We start from the raw sequence: 8,369 nt of genomic DNA, 5'->3' as shown, positions 1-8,369 counted from the left end.
GTCTGGGCTGCAACCTATGGCCACTTTGGTGCCCAAGGACCATACCGCAGGCAGGGCCATGTCTATCTGAGTGACCTCTGCCACATGGGGCCCAAGCTGCTACCATGGGCCATGTTTGGGTCTGTGGCTTAGCAGCAGCCAGGGTCTGAGTTGCTCTCTATGACTCCTGTTGCCACCAGGGGCTCAGTGGATGCCCAGGGTCTGGACAGCCACCTGAGATCATGTTGATGTCCAACGGCCTTGCTGCCACTAGGGCCATACTAATCTGGGTGGCCTGTGCTGCCACCAGGACCATGGTGATGCCCAGGCTAGAGCTGCTACCTAGGGCATGTCTGGGTCCATGTTCCTGCTGCAGCTGGGGCCTGTGATGATGTTCATGGCCTGTGTTAGCACAGGGGATGCAGGCCGAATCTGAGGGCTGTGTTGCACTGACCCTCCCCTCTCTGGCCCTAGAGTAGCTGGCCCTGCCCCTTGCTGGACACTGCAGCAGGAGAGCTGGTTCTGCCCCCACCATGGGGGAATTTCCCCCCCCACACACACACACACAACACTTGGGAGAGATGGCCCCAACCCTCACCACAGGTGTGAGAGAGCTGTCCTTAGTGCCATGGACCTAAGAGAGCTAGCTCTGCCCCTCACCTGAGGGGGCAGACCCAGTGGTCTAAATAGACCGGCTCAGCTACCACCCAGACCCACATTCTGGGTCTTGGGTTGGCCCACCCTAAAATTTCCCGCATCTATAACCTGCGAGAGTGCATGAAGGACTGGACTGGTTCTTCAGAATGTTAGCCAGAAGGTCTCCATGACTGGGGCAACAGCAGGACATCTGAGAAGAGTTTCGGTGAGGGTCCAGTGATGACGGTGTGCCAGAGGCCTTGAACCAGACCAGTGACTCAATGCAAGGAATATTTTTGTGGGTGAAGCTTATTGAACAAAAGGTATACTGCTTGACACACTGCATCTCCTGATGCCACCAGGATGAATAAAGAGGTGTTGGAAAGCTGGGGAGTGAGGTGGGGATTTATGTTGGTTGGCTGGCTGGTTGATTGGTTTGATTTATTTTTAATTAATTTGGGGAGCATGCTGCAAGAATGAGGAGCAGATATGGAGGAACGGAGATGAGAGCAGGATTGGGGTGCATGATATGAAACTTCCAAAGGATCAGCAAAGAATTATATTTTAAAAAATTAAATGGCATAGTATGCACATCTTCCCAGTACTTCCCAGTACTATCTCTGGTTCTCTTGTAATACTTAACATAAATGCCATGTTCATTGTTTTGTGCCATATTGTTTAGGGGATGATAAGATTTTTAAAAATCTGTCCATGTGTAGTAATACAGATGCAGTTTTCCTCCAAATATTATTAACCTGTGATTGGTTAAATCTTCAGAACTTAGATATTGAGGGAAAACTGCACAGAAGCATAGAAGCACCCCAGTGTCCTTGACTTAGTCATTGAAGTATCTATTAATATCTTCCTTTACTTCACTTGCTATATCTGAAAGATAACTGTGAAATGCAAGCAATCAGTTTCTCAACTTTGACTCACATTCTTTTGGAGGGAAATATGTAGAAATCCACATGGTTAGAAAATGCTCAAACTTGCTTAATACTATAAAACTGTTAGCTATACCTACCTGTATAATAGTGGCATGCCAATATAGGGATCACCAACTGCTTTCTGATTGGCTTGAGACCTGCTCCACAGCAGCAAACACATACCTGGCACTGTAAACCTTGTCGAAAACCAATAGCTGGGGAAGTCACAGGCCCTGGAGGAAAATGTACTATTGGTGTTTGTGATAAATGGATATGTAGTCATTCTGCCTCAAAAAAAAGGTACCTATAGACTAGTGCTGCTCTCAGCCTGAGTCAGGAAATTTCCTTTTTGCAATAGGTAATGTTTAATGAAGATATTTATACCTGGCTGAGTGTGGAGAACAAGTCACTGTTGAGTGATTGCCCCTAAATGAGAGAGTTTCATCATCTCCTCCAAAGCCTAGGAAACATCATAGCAGAGGGGATGGAGAGATCATAAGAGCCAGAGGATGGAGAGAAATTCCATGAAACACTGCCTTCTGGGTGTGAGGTTATTGCAATCATGAATACACAGCAGAGTGACTTCCTGCATAAGACCTGTTCACACACATACAAGGGGAGAAAGGAGACTAGTTGAGAGGAAGGGAATTGGCAGCAAGGATTGAAGTGGATAAGGGAGGGCAATTGGCAGAGGTGAATTTTCTTTTAATACAATCTTCATGAGCATGAAATTGTTGAATTGTGTAACTACAAAGAAAAAGAATGATGTTTACATGAATCTCCAGAAACTCCAGAATCTGCATATGTGCTTGAATTACTGATCCTCACCAGTGGCAGTCTTATTCCTCCCATTGGGTGTGTTTGAGAGACAGAGGAATGAAAGGGAGGAGGGGAGAATTCTCTCTCCTGCCCCTTTGCTGTAGGCATAGCCACATACTTTGCTTTGGACATGATTTTCCAGCCCTTTCCCTGCCACACGTGGTAGTATTAGAATGATGTGCTACAGTGAGCTCTGAGCGTACGTGGAGTTCAGCTTTCCAGAAAGTTCCATGGGTCCACAGTGGGCTTGGTAAAGCAAAATCTACCTTTGGTCTCTTACACCACAGGGCTGATTTGTCACGGCAGCATGGGGGTCATCATCACTGGGACATGATTTTGAAATCATACTCTTATTTGCTTATTCAACTTGTCTTTTGTACACATCTACGATATGCTTGTCAATATTCCGAGGACACAGCCATGGACAGACACAAAACTCCCTGGTGGCCTGAAGTCACACTGCAGCTTTCTGCACCTAACCACACCTGCAGTTCAGCTGTCTTTCCGATTTCACTCCAGTGCTATGTCATTCTGGACAAGGACATGCTCTGGCTGGGACACCTGCTGATGCTGCTTCCCGAATCACCTTCTGTTCTCCTCACATCCAAGAAAGGAAAATTCAGCAGCTACTATCAAATGGCACCCTCCACCCTAATCTTTTGTTTCCCCTAATTTTCTTGGGCCTCTTGATTTGGATCACAAGTGTTTTATAGCCGCTTTCAGACACCGCACATGTGAGAACAGGTGGACTGGAATCACGTGGCTCGTGTGGAGATACAGGTAAGAAGCATCCTGTGGGAGAACACAGAGTCTTCACTGTGCGCATCTGCAGCATCCTTGAGTTCTAACCTCTTCCATCAGTATCACGGCAGGGCACACACAGCAACAGGGCAGTTACGCATGCACTTTGGCATTGGTTCAGCGGGTATTTGTTGAGTGCTTACTAATTGCCATGTCCTGAAGCATGAAAACTGAAATGAGTTAAGACAAACAGGGCCACTCTTGGGGTTTGGGTCTTTACCCTCTGATAAGCAGAATGCAGGTAAGTGAGAGAGACGCGGAAAAGGAGGTCATGATATCAGAAGCTGCTATTCTGAAATGGTAGTGGTACTGGGGAGGGATGCAAAAATCCAGGCGATAGTTAGGGAGCCAAGTGGACGGACTAGGTGGTTGGCTGGATATGGGGGAGGGGTGTACCAGGCTTTTCCTTTTAGGCCACCAACCTGCTCCCAAATCATGACAGAGACTTATTCTTACTGTTGAATACTCGGCCTGGCTTAGCTCATTTCTGGCTGGCTAGCTCTTTTAACTTATTTCTCTGTATCTACCATTTGCCTCAGGGCTTATTACCTTTCTTGCTTCTGTATATCTTACTCTCACGGCTTCTCTGTGTCTATCTGGCTGGTGTTTGCCTGGCTTCTTGTCCCAGATGTGTCCCTCCTCTTCTCCTCCTCTCATTCTTCCTTCCCTCTTTCTAGATTTCTCCTCCTATTTATCCTCTCTGCCTGCCAGCCCCACCTATTCTTTCTCCTGCCTAACTATTGGCCATTCAGCTCTTTCTTTATTAGACCAATCAGGTGCCTTAGGCAGGCAAGGTGAAACAAATGCAACACCTTTTCATAATTAAACAGATGTAGCATAAAAAATGTAACATATCTTTGTCTAGTTAAAATATTTCACAACAGAGGGGGTGCAAAAATAACTCCCAGTTCCTAATACAGACAAGTGTGCTGGTTTGAATGAAAATGACCTCCATAGGCTCATATGTTTGAATACTTAGTACCTAGTTGGTGGAACCATTTGGGAAGGATTGGGTGTGACCTTGTTGAAGGAGGTGTCACTGGGAGCAAGCTTTGAGGTTTCAAGACTCACACCATTCCCAGTGTGCTCTCTACCTACTGCTTATGGATCAAGATGTGAGCTCTCAGCTGCTGCTCCAGTCACCTTTGTTCCACCATCATGGACTGATCCTCTGAACGGGTAGGCTCGACCAAACTCTTAGGCGCCTTGTTCATGGTGTTTTACCACACCAACAGAAAACTCACCAAGACAGAGTGTGGTACCATCAGTGAAGACTGTAGAGTGGCCAGGGGGTGCCACTGGGGCAGGTACATATTGGGCTCAATTATTTAACTTCATTGAAATATATTTCTTTCTTCTCCAATGACAGCAGCACCCAGGGAAGAGCTGTGAGAACTACAGGATCATTAGATCTTGAATACCAAATACCAAGTAACTGGCACAGAGAGGATAATGATGGTGGCTATGTCTCCAGTCGCCAGCCAATTGAGAAGCAGGGACAATGGTACCTGTTCTCACAGCCCTTTCCATGGTTTGGCCCACCCTTCACAGTTGCCATGGTATTACATTTCTGTGATTCTTTCAATGTTTGTCTCTGAGTTCGCCTTGGTGTTCCAAAAGAACATGGACTGGCTCTAATTTTGCTCAACACTGTATTCTCATTGCTTGCCAGGGACCTCATTCATTCCTGTGACCATGCATCCAGGACAGGTGGACAGAGACAGACAGGCTACCATTTGGTGTATATCGACTCTGCCATGGCAAACTACACAATTTCACTGCTAGTAAGCAAGCTGAAATAAATCCTCAGGAAGTTCTTTGAAAATCAATAACAAGTGTCGCATCGCTACACCTAGGATATGCACATGGGGAGATGGTACTCATATGTGATCCTCGTCTTCTGTCTGGTCCAGGTCTTCTGTTACACTATCACTCTTGAGAACCTGGGATTTCAAAACATGCTTTTCTTTTTACCCCCCCCATGTGTGGGGGTCATTTGCATTCAGATGTGTAAGTGCAGGTGCACACATGCCATGATGTACATGCGAAGGGTCAAAGGACAAGCCCAGGTGTCAGCCACTGCCTTTCACTTTGAGGTGGGGTCTCTTGTCTGCCTCTATGTGAACCAGGTTAGCTGGCCATTGAGCTCTCAGGGATTCTCCCATCAGTCTCCTGGCTCTGCTTTGCATCTCTAAGAGCACAGGATAAAGGTGTGTACTATCACAGAGGCCAGGTGGGGTCTGGAGTTGTGCACTGAGGTCCTCACACTTACATGGTGAGGGTTTTACCCACTGAGCAATCTCCCCAGCCCCTAAACTTTCCCAGTCTTAATTTTTGAGACAAGAGAAAGAGGTAGGAAGATGGAGAAATGAAAGTCACATTTTGTTTAAATCACTGAACCATTGGTCTCTACGGTCTTGCTCAGAGAACTCTGATGTGCTCGGGCGTTCATCTAGCAACAAAACCATGTGATTTAGTGTGGATGCGCCTGCTGGATTTTTTCCTGCAGTTACTGTCTTCTAGCTGTTCCTATGGCATTTTATTGAACACTTACTATTTATTTTTTCTTGTGCAGCATCTTATGTCTGAACAGGGTTTTAAACACTTCAAAAGCTGAAGCCTACTCCTACTAAGACATAACCGTATTTGTTATTAAGTGTGTGCAGTTAATTGGCTGGCTGCCTATCTCTGACAAACACTGAAACCACTGAGGAAGAAACGGGGAAATGGGAAGAGAGCTCATGCTGGGACAGTTCCTTTTTAATAATGGCACTATCTCAGCAAGTTAAAGCTGGGAAATGCCCTTGGCTCGCTGGAGTTTTACCTAGTGATTGCTTTCCACAGGGCAGCCCTAGGCTGGCTATCAGTTCCACATCAGCTACCTATGAACCCTGATCCTGGCTCACAAGGTAAGGTATGCCCTCCTGGGTAGCTGTTGACTTTTATTTATATCACACACTTTCCCTCCTCGCTGACACTTGGTTGACCCAGACGCAACTGTTTCCTGGAATGCTAGGGACAGATAAATAGCAAAGGGCAGGCGATGAAGAAGATACTGCAGTGAATGGCGGGACACACTTCTCTGCTGCTAATTCTCCCTAGGCCAGCCTCCATACAGCCGCCAGGAGAGCTCAGGAGGAGGCAGAAGTCAACATTTCTCCAGTTCTAGACTAGCTTTCTTTCCCGAGCTTAAGTCTCAGGCATTCGACTAGCAGGAGAGATGAATGTAGTGAGTGACTTGAGAAAGGTACCACCTGGAAGCAAAGGAGAAAGTAAATAGAAGTTTCACCACCATCCAAGGCAGGGCATTTGCCAGGAAGACCTTGACTGGACGACCTTGGGGCTCCACCAGGGCCCTACCCTGTCTCATTGCAGGACTCCCATTTCCTCCATATTCCCAAACACCTTGACCAAGTCAACATAAACATTAGCAGGAAGACCCAGAGTGGTGGAACCTTACCTTAAGTTCCAGTTTCCAGAAAAAACAGATAAAGGTCAAAACTGTTTCCATGGTGAGATCCACAGTCTGAGAGCCTTCGAGGAAAACTCCAGTTTGGGTCTTTTTCTATTCATAACCACACGCACAACACACTGGGGTTCTCAAGAGCAAAAAACCCAACAGGATATATATAATTTTACAAATTGGGAATGTGGTCAGCTGGCTCACCACAGTGGAGGTTGTGCGGATCCGCAGTGACTGCAGGCTGGAAAGTAAGGGGATCTAGCAGTTGCTCAGGCTGAGAAGCTGAGCGCCTTAGAACAAGGGAGAGTAAGGCTGGAGCCCCAGTACATGCTGGAGGCCTGGGAGCTCCCAGGGAAGCTGCTGGTGAGGGTCTGTGTTCAAAGACTGAGGAAATGTGGAACCTGGCGCAGAGGTACAGCGGCAGCCTTAAACACACCTCTGGCGAGGAATGCCTTGCACATGCGTACTTCTGCCCTTTCGGGTAGCAAGCATGTTCAGAACGCTGCCCTGTGTCCCACGGAAATGCCTAAAAACGCACGTTTCCAATTCTCTACGCATTTCTCAGTCCAATCACCCATCACGGGGGGGGGGGGGGGGGGGGGCGGGGCAAGGATAGTAAAGTTCTTCATTCGGATCTGTTTCACTTCACTTTATTGCTACAAGGTCTTATGTAGCCCGGACTGGTGTTGAACTCACATTCCTCCTAACTCCACCTCCTGTGTACTGAGATTACACATGTGACCCCACCACACATGGCTTCTTTTTATTCATTCAGTATCCCGACTCTGATGTTATCAATTGTGAGTGTATGTCATCTTGGAACACTGAAACCACTGTAGCGTTACCTATCATACGTGCACTGTATGTGCCAATAATTTCAAGATGCATGGTGTTTGAATGATAAAGAATGTGGAGTTAAAATGTTTCTAGTTAACGCTTTCTTCATTTCTGCCCTTTGAAACTCCAGTGACTCAACATTTTCTTACTGCATAACTTTTTAAAAATCAGGCCAGGTATTGTGGCTTATACCTGTAATCCCAGCTTTGGATGGCAACGGAGAAATGAGGAGAAAGCTCACTACAAGTTCAAGGCCAACCTTGCCTATGTAGCAAGCTTTAGGCGAGCCAGGGCTATACAAGAAGACCCTGTCTCAGAAAACAAAACAGCTATAATATAAAGTAATAACTAATGTATTTGAGGGAGTTTTCACACACAAGGGCATCTCGCTTGTTCTATGAAGAACATACATTTTTAAAACACATTCTTTGATGTGTTTGTCTTTAGCCGGGCATACAGGAACAAATACAGGCAACCAAGCAATAAAGAAATTATAAAACAGAATAATATATAAAGAATACTGTGGGTCCCATCTGACAACAAATTAAAGAGGGCCCCATCAGTATGTCCAAGATAACACACAGGCAAATAACCCAAAATTCACACAGATTTGATGACTCTTGCTCTCAAATAAATAAATCTTTAAAGTGATCCCCCGTAGGTTTGCAATCTAGAAGGCATAAATTTCAGTAATACTAATGAACAAGATCAGTGTATATCGTAATGGCCGGATGATGCTGGCCTTGAGAATGAAGGCACATGCTGCAAGCTAGAGTCCAGTAAGTGAAAGGCACTGAAACCATGGCAAAGCAAAACGAATTCATTATAACAAAGGCTTTGCTCCAGGCCTGTGACTCATGGTTGAATCGAGATGAATCAGCCAGGCAGGCTCTGTTGCAAGCAAAAGT

Source organism: Arvicola amphibius, chromosome 6 (genome assembly GCF_903992535.2).
Source record: "Arvicola amphibius chromosome 6, mArvAmp1.2, whole genome shotgun sequence".
Classification (NCBI taxonomy): Eukaryota; Metazoa; Chordata; class Mammalia; order Rodentia; family Cricetidae; genus Arvicola; species Arvicola amphibius.
The sequence above is the reverse complement of the archived record's forward strand: the minus strand, read 5'-3'. Positions refer to the sequence as shown.